The sequence below is a fragment of the Nicotiana tabacum genome, chromosome 12, assembly GCF_000715075.1.
Source record: "Nicotiana tabacum cultivar K326 chromosome 12, ASM71507v2, whole genome shotgun sequence".
NCBI lineage: Eukaryota > Viridiplantae > Streptophyta > Magnoliopsida > Solanales > Solanaceae > Nicotiana > Nicotiana tabacum.
The window spans coordinates 69965060-69983196 of record NC_134091.1 but is presented as its reverse complement, the minus strand read 5'-3'; positions in this window follow the sequence as shown (position 1 = coordinate 69983196).

The window sequence follows — 18137 nt, the reverse complement described above, 5'->3', positions numbered from 1 at the left end:
ATTATCAAGAAAACCAGAACAACATCATAGAAAGGGGGAGGGCATCATGCTTACAGTCATAAGTCAAGACACACACACTCAGTAAAATCGTGTTAAGTAGCAGGTAACTTTGTTATAATGATCTAACCAAAGATGATCCAGTTTGTATCAAAGGATAAAGCAGCAATTCGAACATGATAAGACAGCTATTCCAAATTACAAATAAACACTAGAGGGGGTGTGGGATCGAGTGATCATGTTAACACAATAGCAAAGAGGCAGATTATAACTAGTAATAAGAGTCACAGATGTGAGGCATTCACTGCAGGGATTCAGGGTAAGGGGATAAACATGTTCATAGGCATTCAAGGATTGATACACTAACTGGATAGACCTAATAACTTCAGCACAGGTAACATTAGGAGAAATTAAGTGTTAAAGGGACTAAGACATACAGATTTGATAGAGCTATACTTAAACACCCTTCCAAAGCATATTGAATAACAAATTTAGTAGTAATCACATATACAAATCAGGGACATGTAAGAATGAAAGTGCAGAAGTTAGTGACTCACCAGTTAAGCGAGAAAAATACACAAAGTATGGAAGTCCACAATATATAGCAAGATTTCAGAGCTGACTGGCCTTGGCTTCTAGCCGGCCAAAGTTAGAGTATAGAATGCAAAATCAGAATAACCTTAGGTCTAGTAAGTCTATAATGAGTTCAAAAAGTAGTCGAAGGTCCTTTTAAAAGGGAATGAGGGAAGAGTGTATATAGTGATAGAAATCAGCACATAAACATGGAATCAGTTATAGGTAATTTAGGGCACAAATCAAGGGATTCAGCAAATCAGGGAAACACACGAGATTATTTAGAATATTTAAGGTAAATACACGGACATACCAAAACATAAATCGTTCAGACTTATTAAGGCAGATTTTAAAGGATACACAAATAATATCGAAACAAAAATTATTCAGAATATTTAAACAAATATTAAAGGAAACACAAATAATACCAAAACAAAAATTATTCAGAATATTTAAATAAATATTAAAGTAAAAATCAGGGAAAACATAAGGAAAGAAAGTAATCGAACACAAAAAAGGAAAGATTCACCAGAATCGGTAAGAAAAGGAGAAAGTTTCAAACCCTGGTTTTAGGAAAAGTGTGAAATCAGTGAAAAATAAAGTAAAAATCACACAAAATAAGATGAATAGAAGCGGAATAACATTAAAAATCAGAAAATCGGACCTATTTTGGTACGATTGAAAGGGTTTGAAAACCCTAATTTGGGGTAGGTAAGAATCATCAACATATATGAAGAATATTCGTTACTCACAAAGAATCAATGATGAACATAAACGGAATAGCCACAGAAATTAGAGGTGTGAACTGATTTGGTTCGATTTTGGCAAGATTTGCTTTTCATGTTAGGCAAGCAACTAAGTAAGATCATAGACGAGTGGCCAGTGGTGAGGAGAGGTAAATAAGGTAAGGGAATCCATGGTGGATTCCGTTTTGGGGCCGGATTTGGGAGGGTGGTTGATAGGAACGCCAGTTAGGGTTCATGAGAGATGAGAGACGAGGGAATTCCAGGGCGGCGAGGTGGTATATAATGATTAGGGTTAGAGGTTTAGGTTGGGTTAAATGGGAGGGTGTAACGTGGACCGTTGATCTTAGAGATCAACGGTCACGATTTAAATGGGTCCTGAGTCAGGTGTTTAAATAGGTATGGGGATTGGGATAATGGGTCTTGGGCCAAGGGTATTGGGCTGGTGTAAGGGTGTTGGGTTAAATCCGAAAATAGGGGATTTTAGGGCTAGATTTTAAATACCCACTATTTAACAAATAAATAATTTATAGAATAATTAATAAATAACAAAAATATTATTTATGCATGAAAATGATTAAAAATAATTACTTAACATTATAAAAATATAAAAAGTCATTTTCTATATGAATAATGTAATTATATATGCATATGGGCTATTATTGCAAAATATGCAATTTGGCCCTAAAAATGCAAATGTAATTATGATAAATGCACTGAAAATATTTAAAACCTCATATTGGTATAAATGATAAGTTTAGATGATTAAATTATCATAAAAATAATTTGTAGGATAATTATTGGATATTTATATAATAAAAATGCAGAAATAAATTGATTTAAAGTCTTTAAAAATTATGAAAAATTATGAAAAATACTTGTGTATGCTTGTAAATCAAATGATGATGCATATGCGCTATTTTATATATATATATATATATATATATATATATATATATATATATATATATATATATATATATATATATATATATATATATATATATATATATATATATATATATATATATATATATATATATATATATATATATATATATATAAATATGAGGGAAAAATTGGGTATCAACAATAACCTCCTTATCATGTTAAGAACTCTAGTCTCACCCCAAAGTGCATGTTATAACATTCCAAACTTATCGACTTTCGACGAAACTTATTTTTCGTTTAGCTTCTAAGCTTTCTAACCCTCTTGGTACTTGTTATCCATGATCTTAAAGATTTGTAACCTCCACGGTAACATTATTAACTTACTTTATAGACTTTTCAAAGATGATTTCATTTCTGAGCTTACATCAATTGGCTTACAACGTACTCTTACATACAAAAATATGGGGTGTAACATTATGAGTCACAAGCAAGTTTAGTAGAGTCTCGCGGATCAGTACGGAGACGTATGTACTTATCTTCAGGAGGCTATGGAACTGTTAGGAAAAACTTCACTTCCTTGATTCCTTATCGTGCGAGATTTTGACTTCGGATTCTAAATTTCTGTCTTTCTATTCTGTCACAGATGGTGAGGACGCGTATAACTGAATCGAATGACCAGACACCCATGCCCCCTGCAAGAGCCGCGAGAGGCTGGGGCCGGGGTAGAGGCCGAGGACGTCTACATGGTGCAGCTAGAGCACCCGCATGAGCTGCTATATAGGAGACACCAGTAGCTCCAGTTGGAGGGCATGCACCTGGGATGCCTGCTACTGCACCAGCCCTCCAGGAGACTCTAGCCCAGTTTCCGAGCATGTTCAGCACCTTGGCTCAGGCAGGATTGATACCACTTGCTCCTGCCACATCTCAAGCCAGGGGAGGAGCAAAGACTCCTGTCGCCGATACCCCAGAGCAGCGAGTTCAGGTCGACCAGATTCCAGAGATCATACCGATACAGCTGGTAGGCTCAGTTCAGCCCGAGGTTAGGGCAACAACTTTTGAGGCAGAGCAACTCAGGCTCGAGAGGTACAAGAAGTACCACCCTCCTACTTTCAGTGGCTTGGCGTCAGAGGATGCCCAGGGTTTTCTTGAGGAGTTCCACCGTATTGCGGAAACTAGTGGGGTTTCTTTCACTACGTTCCAACTTAGAGGAGCGGCTTATCAGTGGTGGTGCGCATACGAGTTGGATAGTCCGGCTGAGGCAACTTCACTCACTTGGACTCAGTTCTCAGATATGTTCTTGAGGGAGTATGTTCCATAGAGTCTCAAAGATGCTTGGCGCACAACGTTTAAGCAGTTGCTCAAGGGTACAATGATCGTGTCAGAGTATGCGGTCCGATTCAGTGATTTGGCTAGGCATGCACCAACCTTGGTTGCTACTGTTTGAGAACGGGTTCGTTGATTTATTGAGGGGCTTAACCGAGTATCATATTGAGCATGTCCTGAGAGTTTGAGATGGATATTGCGTACCAGCAGGTGGTTGGGATTGCTAGGAGGTTAGAGGGTATGCTGACTTGGGATAAAAAGGAGAGAGAGGCCAAGAGGTCTCGAGAGTCTAGCACTTACAGTGGTGCTCGTGACCCAACGATAGCTCATTAGGGTAGGGGTTATATGGGTCGCCCTATTTATTCAGCACTTCCAGCCGCCAGCGGTGCTCCGACCACTACTAGGCCCCAGGATCATTATTATGCACTGCAAGTGTCTAGTGTGCCTCTTGTACCGGGTGCTTTCAGTGGTCAGTCCAGTCGATCAGGCCCAAGCCAGTCGCAATAGCCACGTCCTCCGAGAGCTTGTTTAGAGTGTGGTGACACTCGCCATGTGGTGAGGGATTGCCCTAGATTTAGGAGGGGTGCACCTCCACAGATTTTTCAGGCACCACGTACTCTACTAGGTCCTCAGGCTATGGTTATAACACCAACTACCACCCCACCTGCACAACCAGCTAGAGGTGGAGGTCGGACAGGTAGAGGTCGCCCTAGCGAGGGAGTCCAGGCCAGATAGTATGCCCTTCCTGCTAGGACAGAGGCAGTTGCATCAGATTCTGTTATCACAGGTATGTTTCCGGTCTGTCATAGAGATGCATCAGTCTTATTTGATTCGGGCTCCACTTATTCCTATATGTCATCTAATTTTGCCCCGTATTTGGGTGTATCCCGTGATTCTCTGAGTTCACTTGTTTATGTATCTACACCCGTGGGTGATTCTATTATTGTTGACTGTATGTATCGGTCGTGTTTGATTGTTCTTAGTGGTTTTGAGACCATAGCCGATTTATTATTGCTCAGTATGGTGGATTTCAATGTCATTTTGGGCATGGACTGGTTGTTGCCCTATGACACCATCCTTGATTGTTATTCCAAGATGGTGACGTTGGCTATGCCAGGTCTACCGCGGCTTGAGTGGAGAGGTACCTTAGATCATGTTCCTAGCAGGGTTGTCTCATTTCTTAAAGCTCAGCGAATGTTTGAGAAGGGGTGTGATGCGTATCTGGCCTATGTGAGGGATGTTAGTGTTGATACTCCTACCGTTGAGTCTGTTCCGGTAGTGAGGGACTATTCAGATGTATTCTCGGTAGATCTTCCGGGCATGCCGCCCGACAGGGATATTGACTTTGGCATTGATTTGTTACCGGGCACTCAGCCCATTTCTATTCCACCTTATCGTATGGCCCCAGCAAAGTTGAAATAATTAAAGAAACAATTGCAAGCATTTCTCGATAAGGGCTTCATTCGGCCCAGTGTGTCGCCTTGGGGTGCTCCTGTCTTATTTGTGAAGAAGAAGGATGGTTCTATGCAAATGTGTATTGATTATCGCCAGTTGAACAAGGTTACAGTGAAGAACAGGTATCCATTGCCACGTATTGATAACCTATTTGATTAGCTTCAGGGTGCCAGAGTGTTCTCTAAGATCGACTTGTGTTTAGGCTATCATCAGTTGAAGATTCGGGAGCCAGATATCCCGAATACTGGTTTCAAGACTTGGTATGATCATTAGAGTTCCTCGTGATGTCTTTTGGGCTGACCAACGCCCCATCAGCATTCATGCACTTTATGAACAATGTATTTCAGCCCTATCTTGACTCTTTCGTCATTGTGTTTATTGACGATATTCTGGTGTACTCCCAGAGTCGGGAGGATCATGAGCAGAACCTGAGGACTGTGCTTCAGACCTTGAGGGAGAAGAAGTTATATGCAAAATTTTCAAAGTGTGAGTTCTGGCTAGATTCAGTGGCATTTTTGGGTCATGTACTATTGAGTGAGGGGTTCAAGGTAGACTCGAAGAAGATTGAAGCGGTGCAGAGTTGGCCCACACCATCCTCAGCTACGGAGATCCAGAGTTTTCTTGGTTTGGCGGGGTATTACCGTCGATTTGTAGAGGGTTTCTCGTCTATTGCAGCACCTATGACCAGATTGACCCAGAAGGGTGCTCCGTTCAGGTGGACCGAGGATTGTGAGGAGAGCTTTCAAAAGCTCAAGACTGATTTGACTACAGCCCTAGTGTTAGTGTTGCCTACCGGTTCGGGGTCCTATACGGTGTATTGTGATGCGTCGCGTATTGGTCTCGGCATGATGTTGATGCAGGACGGTATGGTGATTTCCTACGCGTCTAGATAGCTAAAGGTGCATGAGAAGAACTATCATGTCCACGACCTTGAGTTAGCAACTATTGTTCATGCCTTGAAGATTTGGCGGCACTATTTGTATGGTGTTCCTTGTGAGGTTTTCACCGACCACTAGAGTCTACAACATCTGTTTAAACAGAAAGATCTTAACTTGCGGCAGCGGAGATGGTTGGAGTTGCTTAAGGATTATGACATCACCATTCTCTATCATCCCGAGAAGGCCAATGTGGTGGTCAATGCCTTGAGTCGCAAGGCGAAGAGTTTGGGCAGTTTAGCATATCTACCAGTAGCAGAGAGGCCTTTAGCCTTGGATGTTTAGTCCATGGCCAACCAATTTGTTAGATTGGATATTTCCGAGCCGAGCTGAGTTTTGTCTTGTGTGGTTTCTCAATCTTTTCTTTATGATCGTATAGGAGAGAGTCAGTATGATGACCCCCATATGCTTGTCCTTAAGGACACGGTTCAGCACGACGATGCCAAGGAAGTCACTTGTAACATTTTGTGTTTTCGTACATTAAAGTTTCATCATAAGTTAATCGACGTAGACTCGGGAATGAGATTATTTTTGAGGTTATAAGTATTTATGCTATTTATAATAAGCGATAAGTAAGTGCCGTGAAGGTAAGAGGGTAAATGAATCAAAGAAAGTGAGGTTCGTTGAAGGTTGTCAATTTGGGATAAAATACGGTCCGAGCTATAACCTGGTATTTATGGACTAGTGCCATACAAGGTACTACATGACCATGATAATAAGGTGTATAAAGTATGTTAAAAGTGAGATAATTCTTAATTATGTGAATAATTAGGTAACTGTTGATTTTTAGTGGGAGATTAACTAATTAATTAGAATCTTGGATAAGATTAATGGAGATATCACACCCCGATCAAAGCCCAATTAGTGACTCGTTACTCACATAACAAGGTGGCATATTTAGAGACATTTTCGGCTAAGTCATCACCTAAGAGGGGACCACACCCACTAAAACGACCTCTCAAATTCACAAAGAGAGATTTTTATATCCAATCTACAAAGTAACGAATCTTCCACAACAAAATTCATGCGAGATTATATTACATAATAGCAACGGGATTTGCAATTCTAAGGGAGCCTCGTATAACCTTTCTCAAGAATATCATACGGAGTTTTCCCTACTTCGATCTCGCCGTTACGTGTTTTGTCGCGATTTACGTGTGTTAGAGGGATTGTTAAGAGAATCGGTTCAGGTATGTTAAGGCTATCACTTCTTTCCTTTTGTCATGATCCATATGATACAAACGAAATGAGCAAATGCGCAATTTTCATAAATGTCTCTATTCGTAGAAGCACTAGGGGTGCCTATGTTCTTGATTTCCCATGTGTCGTAATATATCTTTTGTTCATGGGTCTCAAAATAATACGTAGTTGATAAAGTTTATCCGAAGACATATTGATCTTATGACATTCCGAGAAATCTTATTAACTCACTTCTTATGCATTTCATTCATTTATACATGTACATTGATCCATGATAAAATGATGTTATATACGCGTATATTATATATATATGGGATATGGGCAAAGGTTACGGCGTTATATACGCACCACCACCTGATCAGTTGGTATATGTTGATGATTTTGCCCACATAGGCCTAGATGATATGACGGGATGCCCTCAAAGGCTTGATGATGTTATGTACACATATACCTATGCATGATAGGATATTTATACGCACATGCATGAACTTATAAATATTTTAGGATTCACAAAGTTATTTAGACTTACATGTGGATTCCTTTACTCCATGTTTCTTTTGTGTCTTTTATGTACTGATTTCATGCCTTACATACTCGGTACATTATTCATACTAACATCCCTTTTGCCTGGGGATGCTGCGTTTCATGCCCGCAGGTGCAGGTAGACAGGCTGACGGTCCCCCTTTTTAGGATCTTTGATCAGTGAGAATTGGTGTGCTCCACTTGATCCGATGCTGTTATTAGTTTTGGTACGCTATTTATGGTATGTAGATATGGGTACGACGGGGTCCAGTCCCGTCTTTTATACAGTTGTACACTCTATTAGAGGTCTGTAGACAGTCATGTATAGTTGGATAGTATGTGGCCTTGTCGGCTTCTAGTTTTGGATATATAGTTGTCTATAGCAGCCTTGTCGGCTCGCCCTACCGTATTTTGCATGTATATGTATATGTGTCTTTTGGACATGTTTTCCTCACGTATGTTATTCATGTAATTCAACAGTTTATTAACATATATTATTCATGACCTACCCTTAATTTATGTTTATATCTTAGACGCATGCTTAGGGGTGTTCGACAGGTAGGACTCGGGCACTCGTCATGGCCCACCGGTTTGGGTCGTGACAAAAGTGGTATCAGAGCAGTTCTGTCCTAGTGTTGTCTACAAGCCGTGTCTAGTAGAGTCTTATTTATGAGTGTGTTGTGCACCACATTTATAAATAGGAGGCTACAAGACATATAAGATGTTATGCTTCTTTCTTATCTTAGATCGCGCGATATAAGGAATCATTTCCCTAACGATATATTATGTTTTTAGCGATGCCTAAGAAGGCTGCAACCGCCCAGAAGGGAAAATCTGTGGCTGATGAGACTACTAGTCGAGCGCCACGAGTTACTAGGGCTCGGGGAGAGTCTCATATCGAGATTTCATCTCAGACTTCACATACCGCACTCTCTACAGAGAAGCTCCGAGGGGTACCAGCTCCAGCGCCTGCCCCTGTACAACCAGCTCCTCAGCCAGATGCACCAGGTCAAGAGATGAGAGATGCTATTCAGCTATTGACTCGATTAGTAGTGGCACAATCTCGGTGTCAGGATGTAGGTATTGGTCATGCAGATAGGGCCATCAATGCGAGGGTTCGAGATTTCATTAATTTGGACCCTCTGGTATTCACTGGAGCAGATCCAAACGAGGACCCTCAGGTATTTATCGATAGGATGCAGAGGACTTTGAGGGTAATGAAGGCCACTGCGATTGAGTCAGTTGAGCTAGCTTCCTATAGACTTCAGGATGTTGCAGTTAATTGGTACGAGTCTTAGGAGCTGTCTAGAGGTGAGGATGCCCCTCTAGCGGTATGGCATGAGTTTACAGAGGCTTTTCTTCATCATTATCTGCTACCAGAGCTTAAACGGGCTAGAGTTGATAGGTTCTTGACCCTTCGGCAGGGTAATATGAGTGTTCGAGAGTACAACCTTCAGTTTGATTGTTTGGCTAGGTATGCTCCCATTATTGTAGCTAAGATGGAGGATCGGGTTCACCAGTTCGTGATGGGGTTGGAGTCGCACCTGCTTAACAACTGTATGTCGGTCTCACTTCAGCCAGGCATGGATATTTCTCGTATTCAGGCATACGCTCAGGGTGTAGAGGAGCGTAAACAGAAGCAGAGGGCTGATCATGAGCACGATAGGGGCCAGAGTAAGAGAGCGAGATCTTCGGGTCCTTCTGGTGAGTTTTGAGGTGGTCAGAGACAATAATACCCGAGGTATCCAGTCTAGACATCGGCTAGCGCACCCCCTTAGTTTCCCGACAGGAGATTTGATCGTTCCACAAATTCAGGGCCTAGTTAGAATTCCAGGGCCTCAAGTTCTCAGTATAGGGGTGAGTCAAATCAGATGAGGCTGCCCTTGCCACGATGTGCTCGGTGTGGTAAGCAGCATGTCGGGCAGTGCCGTATGGGGTTGGGTGTTTGTTATACTTGTGGTTATCCAAGCCACGTTATGAGAGATTGTCCGATGAGAGGTGGTACAAGCATAGTTCAGCCGGCGAGATCTGTAGTTGGTTTGTCATCATCAGTACGCTCCCCTAGGCAAAGTTCACAAGCACCAATTGGTCGTGGCAGAGGCAGAGGTGGAGCAACTAGCTCGAGCGGTCCTCAAAACTGCATTTATGCATTAGCAGGACAACATGATTAGGAGTCATCATCTGATGTTGTTACAGGTATATTATCAGTCTCCTCGTATGATATATATGAATTGATTGATCCTGGTTCCACCTTATCATATATTACTATGTTGGTTGCTAGTAAGTTTGGAATAAAACCTGAGTTGGTTAAACCTTTTGAGGTGTCCACACCTGTTAGGGATCTAGTAATAGCTAGGCGGGTATATAAAGATTGTATAGTAGTAGTTCATAGTCGATCTACAGTAGCAGACCTAATTGACTTAGATATGGTAGAATTTGATGTTATAATGGGTATGGATTAGTTGGCTTCTTGTTAAGCCAACGTTGATTGTAGATCAAAGATGGTTCAATTCCAGTTTTCTGGGGAGCCTGTTTTGGAATGGAAAGGTAATACGGCATCACCGAGAGGTAGATTTATTTCCTATCTCAAGGCAAGGAAGATGATCATAAAGGGCTATATTTATCACTTAGTTCGGGTACAGGATGTGAAAGTAGAGTCACCAACCATTCAATCTATTCCTGTGGTTAATGAGTTTCCCGATGTTTTTCCCGATGAGCTTCTGGGTCTTCCACCAGAGCAAGAAATTGAGCTTGCTATTGACCTATTATCAGATACTCAGCCAATATCTATCTCTCCCTATATAATGGAACCAGCAGAGCTGAGAGAGTTGAAGGAACAACTAAGGGACTTACTTGAAAAAGGCTTTATCAAACCTAGTACATCACCGTGGGGAGCACTTGTGTTATTTGTGAAGAAGAAAGATGGTTCCTTGCAGATGTGTATTTATTATAGACAATTGAATAAGGTGACGATCAAGAATAAGTACCCACTCTCGAGGATTGATGATTTCTTTTATCAGTTGCAAGGTGCCAAGTGTTTCTCAAAGATAGACTTGAGGTTCGGGTACCATCAGGTAAGGGTTAAGGAGAAGGATATTTCGAAGACAACATTCAGGAGCAGATACGGACACTTTGAGTTTCGTGTTATGTCATTCGGTTTGACTAATGCCCCAACAGTATTCATAGACTTGATGAACCGAGTGTTCAGACCCTTTCTAGATCTATTCGTGATTGTATTTATTGATGATATATTGGTGTATTCTCGTTCAGAGTCTGAGCATGCAGATCATGTGCGTACTATGCTCAAAGTTCTACAAAAAGGGAAGTTGTATGCAAAATTCTCTAAATGTGAATTCTGGTTGAATTTTGTAGCTTTCCTTGGGCATATTATTTCAGGTGAAGGTATCCGGGTTGATACACAAAAGATTGAGGCAGTAAAGACATGGCCTAGACCTACGACACCGACGGAGGTTCGTAGCTTCCTCGGCTTGGCAGGTTATTATAGGAGATTCGTAGAGGGATTTTCTTCCCTTTCAGCACCATTGACAAAGTTGACTCAGAAGGGAGCTAAGTTTCAATGGACTGATTCTTGCGAATGGAGTTTCCAGGCATTGACGGACAGATTAACTTCAACATCGGTTATAATGCTCCCAGATGGGACCAATGGTTATGTTATCTATTATGAAACTTCGGGCATTGAATTGGGTTGTGTACTGATGCAGCATGGTAAGGTTGTAGCCTATGCTTCTATACAACTAAGAAAGCACGAGAAGAATTACCCGACCCACAAATTAGAATTAGCCGCGGTGATTCATGCACTAAAGATGTGGAGGCACTACTTGTATGGAGTTCATGTTAATATCTATATGGATCATAAGAGCCTTCAGTATATCTTCAAGCAAAAGGAATTGAATTTATGCCAAAGGAGATGGTTGGAGATACTGAAAGACTATGACATTGATATTTTATACCATCCAGGGAAGGCGAATGTAGTAGCTGATGCCCTTAACCGTAGGTCTATGGGTAGCATGTTATATTTACAACCAGAGAAGAGTGGGATAGACCATGACATTCATCAGCTAGCTAATCTTGGAGTTCGATTACTGGACTCAGGTGATACTGGAATTACTATTCATGACACGGCAACATCCTCTTTAGTAACTGAAGTGAAGGAACACTAGTACGAGGATCTTGTGTTAGCTCATTATAGGGATACAACCCCTTAGAAGGATAAGACACCATTTGAGATTATAGAAGATGGGGTCCTCAGATATCGAGGACGGTTATGTGCCCCTAATATTGCGGGGCTGCGTCGGCATTTATGGGAGAAACTCACTATTCTCGTTATTCTATCCATCCAGGAGCAACAAAAAGGTATCATAGTATCAAGAAAATATATTGGTGGGACGGAATGAAAAAGGATACATCGTAGTTTGTTTCTCAGTGCCCTAACTCTCAGCAGGTTAAGATTGAGCATCAAAAACCCGGTGGATTATTGCAGGCTATAGAGATTCCGACTTGGAAGTGGGAAGTAATCAATATGGATTTCATCATAGGCTTACCTCGTACCTAGCGTAAGTTCGATTCTATATGGGTGATTGTTGATAGACTTACAAAATAAACCCATTTTTTGCCCGTTAGGACTACATATTCCGCATAGGATTATGCAGGGCTTTAATTAAGGAGATAGTACGACTTCATGGTGTCCCTATATCTATTATCTCGGATAAAGGTGCTTGATTTGCAGCTAATTTCTGTAGGTCCTTTCAAAAAGGATTGGGGACTCGGGTAAGTCTTAGTACAACATTTCATCCTCATACAGACGGACAGGCTGGGCATACTATTCAGACACTGAAGGATATGTTACAGGCTTCTGTGATAGACTTCAAGGGTAGCTGGGATGATTATCTACCGCTTATTGAGTTCGCGTATAGTAATAGCTATCATTCCAGTATTCAGATGGCTCCATACGAAGCTCTTTACGGGCAAAAGTGTAGGTCACCTATAGGATGGTTCGATGTTGGGGAAACTAAGTTAGTAGGACCAGAGTTGGCACAACAGGCAATCAAGAAGATTAAGCTTATACAGGAAAGGCTATTAGCATCTCAAAGCCATCAGAAGTCTTATACGGATAATCGACGACGAGACATGGAGTTTCAGGTTGACGATTAGGTATTCCTAAAGGTATCACTAATGAAAGGCGTTATGAGGTTCAGTAAAAAAGGAAAACTTAGCCCTCTGTACATTGGACCATATAAGATCAAACGCAAGGTAGGTCAGGTAGCATATGAGTTAGACTTGCCTTCTGACTTGGAGTCTGTACATCCAGTCTTTCATGTGTCTATGCTTCGTAAATGTATCGGAGATCCTTCCAGAGTCGTGTCAGTTGACGATGTTCAGGTCACAGAGCAACTATCATATGAGGAAACTCCCATTGCTATACTAGATAGACAGGTTCAGAGATTGAGGACTAAAGACGTACCTTCGGTGAAAGTACTTTGAAGAAACAATAATGTGGAAGAAATGACTTGGGAAGCCGAAGAAGACATGAAGTCTAGGTATCCCCACTTGTTTCCTCTTCCAGAGGAGGATCCGACTGAGACATCACAGCCTTAAGGTACGAGTATGGATTCTTGTGTTAATTATTTTCATTGGTCGTGTGAGGCCATTATCGTGATTGATAATTGTGGCAATATGTGGCATTGAATTATTGAGTTTTCTACAAGAAGGGTTGATAGTAGTACTGTTACAAAGGCGACTCTGCCAAAATATATATAGATCCCGGGGAGTTAAACATTCGAGGATGAATGTTTTTAAGGGAGGAAGGATGTTACATATCCCATTTTCGTACGTTAAAGTTTCGTCGTAAGTTAATCGACGTAGACTCGGGAATGAGATTATTTTTGAGTTTATAAGCATTTATGCTATTTATAACAGGCGATAAGTAAGTGCTGTGAAGGTTAGATGGTAAACGAATCAAAGAAAATGAGTTTCGTTGAAGGTTGTCAATTTGAGATAAAATACGGTCAGAGCTATAATACCCGGTATTTATGAACTTGTGCCATACAAGGTACTACATGACCATGATAGTAAGGTGTATAAAGTATGTTAAAAGTGAATAGTATTTTAAATAATTTGAGATAATTCTTAATTATGTGGATAATTGGGTAATTATTATTTTTTAGTGGGAGATTAACTAATTAATTAGAATCTTGGATAAGCTTAATGGGGATATCACACCCCCCAACGTGGCAGCAAGCTACATATGGATCAAAGCCCAATTAGTGACTCTTTACTCACATAACAAGGTGGCACATTTAGAGAAAATTTTGGCTAAGTCATCACCTAAGTGGGGCCCACACCCACTAAGGTAAAAGACCTCTCAAATTCACAAAGAGAGATGCTTATATCCAATCTACATAGTAACGGATCTTCCACAACAAAATTCATACGAGATTATATTACATAATAGCAGCGGGATTTGCAATTATAAGGGCGCCCGGTATAACCTTTCTCAAGAATATCATACAGATTTCTCTCTACTTCGATCTTGCCGTTACGTGTTTCGTCGCGATTGACGTGTGTTAGAGGGATTGTCAAGAGAATCGGTTTAGATATGTTAAAGCTATCCCTTCTTTCCTTTTGGCATGATCCATATAATACAAACGAAACGATCAAACGCCTAATTTTCATAAATGTTTCTATTCGTAGAAGCACTAGGGGTGCCTATGTTCTTGATTTCCCATGTGTCTTATTATATCTTTTGTTCATGGGTCTCAGAAAAATACGCAGTTGATAAAGTTTATCCGAAGACATATTGATCTTATGACATTCCGAGAAATCTTATTAACTCATTTCTTATGCATTTCATTCATTTATACATGTACATTGACCCGTGACTAGATGGCGTTATATACACGTATGTTATATATATATATATATATATATATATATATATATATATATATATATATATATATATATATATATATATAGGATATGGGCAAAGGTTACGGCGTTATATACGCACCACCACCTGATCAGTTGGTATATGTTGATGATTTTGCCCACATAGGCCTAGATGATATGACGGGATGCCCTCAAAGGCTTGATGATGTTATGTACACATATACCTATGCATGATAGGATATTTATACGCACATGCATGAACTTATAAATATTTTAGGATTCACAAAGTTATTTAGACTTACATGTGGATTCCTTTACTCCATGTTTCTTTTGTGTCTTTTATGTACTGATTTCATGCCTTACATACTCGGTACATTATTCATACTAACATCCCTTTTGCCTGGGGATGCTGCGTTTCATGCCCGCAGGTGCAGGTAGACAGGCTGACGGTCCCCCTTTTTAGGATCTTTGATCAGTGAGAATTGGTGTGCTCCACTTGATCCGATGCTGTTATTAGTTTTGGTACGCTATTTATGGTATGTAGATATGGGTACGACGGGGTCCAGTCCCGTCCTTTATATAGTTGTACACTCTATTAGAGGTCTGTAGACAGTCATGTATAGTTGGATAGTATGTGGCCTTGCCGGCTTCCAGTTTTGGATATATAATTGTCTATAGCAGCCTTGTCGGCTCGCCCTACCGTATTCCGCATGTATATGTATATATGTCTTTTGGACATGTTTTCCTCACGTATGTTATTCACGTAATTTAGCAGTTTATTGACAGATGTTATTCATGACCTTTCCTTAATTTATGTTTATATCTTAGACACATGCTTATGGGTGTTTGATAGGTAGGACTCGGTCACTTGTCATGGCCCACCGGTTTGGGTCGTGACATCACTATTGGAGATGACGGTGTATGACGGATGCAGGGCAGGCTATGTGTGCCTAATGTAGATGGTTTACATGAGTTGATTCTCCAGGAGGCTCATAGCTCGCTGTACTCCATTCATCCTGGTGCCGCGAAGATGTATCAGGATTTGAGGCAACACTATTGTTGGAGGCGAATGAAGAAGGACATAGTGGAATATGCAGCTCATTGCCTAAATTATCAACGGGTGTAGTATGAGCATCAGTGACTGGGTGGATTGCTTCACAAGTTAGAGATTCCAAAGTGGAAATGGGAGCGTATCACTATGGATTGCATTGTTGGGTTACCACGGACTTAGAGGAAGTTCGATCCAGTTTTGGTGATTGTGGATAGATTGACCAAGTCAGCTCATTTCATTCCTGTGGTTACTACTTACTCTTCGGAGTAGCTGGCTCAGGTTTACATTCGCGAGATATTCAAGCTTCATGGCATACCGGTATCTATCATCTCTGACAAGGGTATTCAGTTTACATCACGGTTCTGGAGAGCCATACAACGTGAGTTGGGTACTCGTGTGGAGTTGAGTACATCATTTCACCCTCAGACGAACGGGTAGTCCGAGCGCACTATTCAGATATTGGAGGATATGCTTCGTGCGTGTGTGATGAATTTTGGGGGTGCTTGGGATCAGTTCTTGCCACTTGCGGAGTTTGCCTACGACAACAATTATCAGTCGAGCATTCAGATGGCATCGTATGAGGCTTTGTATGGTAGACGATGCCGGTCTATAGTGGGTTGGTTCGAGCCGGGTGAGGCTAGGCTATTGGGTAGATACTTGGTTCAGGATGCCTTGGAAAAAGTTAAATTGATTCAGGATCGACTTCGTACAGCCTAGTCCAGGCAAAAGGGTTATACAGATCGGAAGGTTCGCGACCTTGCATTCATGGTTGGGGAGCGAGTCTTGCTTCAGGTTTCGCCCATGAAGGGTGTTATGAGGTTCGGAAAGAAGGGCAAGTTGAGCCCTAGGTATATCGGGCCTTTTGAGATTCTTGAGAGGGTTGGAGAGGTGGCTTACAGACTTGCAACACTACCTATTTTCTCTGCAGTTCATCTAGTAATCCATGTTTCCATGCTCCAGAAGTATCACGGTGATCCGTCTCATATGTTAGACTTCAGCTCAGTCCAGTTGGACAAGGATCTATCCTATGTTGAGGAGCCAGTGGCCATTTTGGACAGGCAGGTTCGAAAGTTGAGTTCAAAGAAAATCGCTTATGTGAAGGTTCAGTGGAGGGGTCATCCGATCGAGGAGGCAACTTGGGAGACCGAGCATGATATGCGCAGCCGTTATCCTCATCTTTTCACCACTCCAGGTATGTCTCTATACTCATTCGAGGATGAATGTTTGTAATAAGAGGGGGAGGATGTAATGATCCGGCCGGTCGTTTTGAGAGTATTTGCCCGGACCCCTAATTATTGCTCCCTCTATTTCATTTTTGGGTTTTGTGACATGCCGGGAGGATTTGTCTTTGGTGTCGAAGTGAAATGGGACACATAGTCCCTAAAATGGAAGTTAAAGTCGTAGGAATTGACCATAATTTGAATTATGTGAAGATGACTCCAGAATGGAGTTTCGACATTCCAATAGCTCCGTAGGGTGATTTTGGTCTTAGGAGCATGTTCGGATGTTGAATTGGAGGCACGTATGTCATTTTAGCATCAATTGGCGAAAGTTGAAAAATTGGATGATTTTTGGGAAGTTTGACCGAGAGTGGACTTTTTGATATCGGGGTTGTATTCCGATTCCGGAAGTTGGAATAGGTCTGTAATGTCAATTATAACCTGTGTGCAAAATTTGAGGTCAATCGGACTTGATTTGACAGGTTTCGGTGTCGGATGTAGAAATATAAGTTTTAAAGTTCATTAGGCTTGAATCGATGTGCAATTTATATTTTTAGCGTTGTTTGATGTGATCTAAAGGCTCGACTAAGTCTGTATGATGTTTTAAGACTTATTGGTAAGTTGATTGAGGTCCCTAGGGCCTTGGGTGGATTCCGGATGGTTAACAGATCAAATTTGGACTGGTAAGAATGGCTGAAGGCACCAGCTCTGGAGTAATCGCACCTGCGCAAGATTGACCGTAGGTGCGAGCCCGCAGAAGTGGCATGTTGATCGCAGAAGCGGGCTGGAGCAGCGTGGGCAGAGATCGCAGATGCGAAGGAGGCAGCGCAGAAGCGGAAGGGACTTGGCATGGGAGCTCCGCAGAAGCGGCCTTCGTCTCACATAAGCGAGACTGCAAAAGCGGATTTTGGACCGCAGAAGTGGAAATTTTGCAGGTGCGGAAGAGGAGACCGTAGGAGTGAAAGAAACCACAGAAGCGGGTATGTTGTTGCTTCTGCAACGCTGCAGATGCGGCTAAGTTTCCGTAGAAGCGAAAGTGGTGGATAGAACACTTAAATACAAGGGTTCGTGATTTTGCTTCATTTTAAACATTTTGAGCTCGGGTCTTGGCGATTGTTGAGAGCATTTTCGAGATATTTCTCCATTAATTTTCCCACCTAGATTGTGTGTGTTTAGGTGGAATTTGGGGGTTTGAGGCTAAGGATTTGGAGAGTTTAATTTGGGAATTTGAGTGTTGACTTGGTGTCGAATTTTGGTAATTTTGGTATGGGTGAACTCGATATCGAATGGGTGTTCTTATTTTGTGACTTTTACTCTA